This window comes from Asparagus officinalis, unplaced genomic scaffold (assembly GCF_001876935.1).
Source record: "Asparagus officinalis unplaced genomic scaffold, Aspof.V1 AsparagusV1_Un115, whole genome shotgun sequence".
In the NCBI taxonomy this organism is placed as follows: Eukaryota; Viridiplantae; Streptophyta; class Magnoliopsida; order Asparagales; family Asparagaceae; genus Asparagus; species Asparagus officinalis.
In genome coordinates this window covers 68,260-71,016 of record NW_017972381.1, presented here as the reverse complement: position 1 = coordinate 71,016, position 2,757 = coordinate 68,260, and positions in this window count along the sequence as shown.

The window sequence follows — 2,757 nt, the reverse complement described above, 5'->3', positions numbered from 1 at the left end:
AACAGGTACTTAAAGATGCCGGGAACTTTGTCATCTTTGAAGGAGTACACTTTAGGAAATCTTGGCTCCGAAGATTTCTGCTTCTGAGGCCGTTGTTGTCATTGTGACTGCGATTGTTGTGGTGCTCGTTGCTGCTGTTGTTGCTGAGGTTGCAATTGGAAAGTTTGATTAGCATCAACTGCATTAGCATGTGCCTTACCTTTCCCTCGTGGGACGAAATTCTGCTGTGGAGTATTCGTCGCCTGTTGGCCTCTTTCCGCCTTCTTCCTTCTGAGGAATCGCTCGGCTTGCTCTCCTCGGACCTTCAAATCCTTCCATGTTTTGGATGGTGCTGTCCCCATTGCTTCCAATACGTCCAATGCGAGGTTGTTGTGGCAAGTCTGGAGAATGAACTCCTCAGTGATCGGGTCCCGACAGTTCATCGCCTTGTTCCGGAACCTTTTGACGAAGGTATCAACCAATTCCCCGTCTTTTTGTTTCTCGTCAAGCAACGACCCGATGGATATCTCGGTGTCGTCGTCGAAGAAGTTAGTGAGGAATTTAGTCTCCATGTCGTCCCAGCTATTCACACTTCCTTGTTTGAGGCGGCGATACCAATCGAAGGTGGCTCCACGAAGAGTGCCAACGAAGGACCGTACCATCAAAGGCTCATTACCAGAGATAACCCCTAGGTGTGATTTAAAGTAAATTAAATGCTGAGTGGGTGAACCCTTCCCATAGGTGTGATTTGAAGTAAATCAAATGCTGGGTGGGTGAACCCATCCCATTAAACAGCATGAAGTTAATTAGATTGAACTTTGCCGGATACGGGATTGATTCACATTCTCTTGGGTATGGACAAGGAATGCCCGTCTTCTTCATCTCTTGAGCAGAAATCAACGTATTGATTTTGCTCTCGAGGTTTTTAATCTTCAAACTTTCACCTGTGTTTTCGCTAGCATTCTCGTTACCACCCCCTGCATTGACGGGAGGATTATTGGCATTATGAGCTTCATTCACACCTGTGTCCTCATCTTCCTGATTAACCTGGTTACGACGACTTGGTATATTCTGCATGGCCATCTGCATTTCGAACCTGAAGCTCTCTTGTTGTTTAGCCATGGCTTCTTCGAGCATCTTGGCCACTTGTTCCGCACTTATCATAAGTGCCTCGCGGGGTTGTCCCTCGCTGGATACCATATTATCTGATGCGACCGCCGAGCCGACATCCGATTCTTCATCTTCTGAAGGTAATCTTGTCCGAATCCTACCATAAGTTGCTCGTATGATGGCTCCAGATTACAGACGTGTTACACGCCGGGGTGCTTACGGAATCGACTTGGGATTATCCTGTGTCGATTTCCCTTTGCTGGTCATATTAGTGGTGACCCTCGGAAATTCTCCATCTTCAACTACCGTTCTTCTTTGTCGAAAACGCCTAGGCCTTGGTTTTGGCGTTTCGATACTGAGCCTTTCAAAAACCGAAATTCTTTCGGGGACTGTCTTGATACAGTTACACTCAGACAATACTGACCGAATGAGTTTGGAACAGGGGCATTGAGTTTCTAGTCCTCGAGGACTCCTTTTCCTGCTTTTACTCGTACTCCCAACACGATAGTACAACTCGTCGGCTTGAAGGTCGGAGTAACCTATCGTGTGTTGGCACGACTTCTCAGGTATAACGTTATCATCATCAGACGATAATGTTTCCTTCTGAGGGCGAACTGCCTTCTTTGGGCTTTCAAGAGTCACGCGCCTCGAAATATGCCTTTGTGGGCGTGAGTTCTCAGCGGGCTCCTGGACTTCAATGCGCAAATTGGTGCGCGTAGCTGCCATGAACTCCTTGTCATGTTGAAGGTGGCGGCGACCCCCAGCATGTTGAGTCATTCGGGGCTTCTTTATCGGGCCCAAACGTTCTCGAACTGGAGCTTTGCATCCCTCATCGTGAAGTGGACCGAGGCGCTCCAAAACTGATTTCTTTCTTCGGGATGATTCTGCGGTATCTCCCAGAGTAGCTATGGAAATTATCGGCGATTTAGGTTGGTTCGCCGGAGGTTGAACGTGCGTTGAAGGCTACTTATCCTGAATCGCCGCTTCAGACTTTGGCCTCCATACATGGCGGATTGGTGGCGGCTTCTTGGCCACTTCCTTCTGTAGTCTTCTGCGGGCTTCTTGGACTTGAGACCGTGCTTGCGCTGACAGTGCGCGGCGCTTGTGAATGCGCTCATCAAGTGTTGAATGATTCCGTTTGACACTGATCCATTCATTCGTTGGCGGCTTGGAGGAGCTGCCATTCATTGTTTGTTGAGGCTGTTTGCCTCTCTTACTCTTCAGTTCCGCGTTATAGCGGATTCCGTCAGTGGACTCCATTGCCTTCGCGAATTACCGCGCTAGGCGTTGACGTCTCCTCTGGCGGGCTCTCTTTGAGAGAGTCACTACGCCCTCAGCAGTGGAGGCATTGGCGAGAACAGATTTGACCTGGTTGGAGGTCGGTGGAGCTTCACCCGATGCAACTTTGGCATCAATTGGGGTGAGATCTTCGTTGGTATTCTGCACTTCTTCGTACCAACGAACTTTCCTCCTGGAGGAGAACTTCTTGGACTTGAGGGGGGAGGTGGATCCGGACGAGGATGACAGATACTCCTCGAACTTTTGTTGGTCAAATTCATACTCGACCTCCTCCTCGACCGGGATTGAGATCCGTGGCTGCGACGCAACGATCTCGGCAGCGAGATCGATGGCTCCCACTGTGGTCGCCAGATTGTTCGCGGGGAAAAT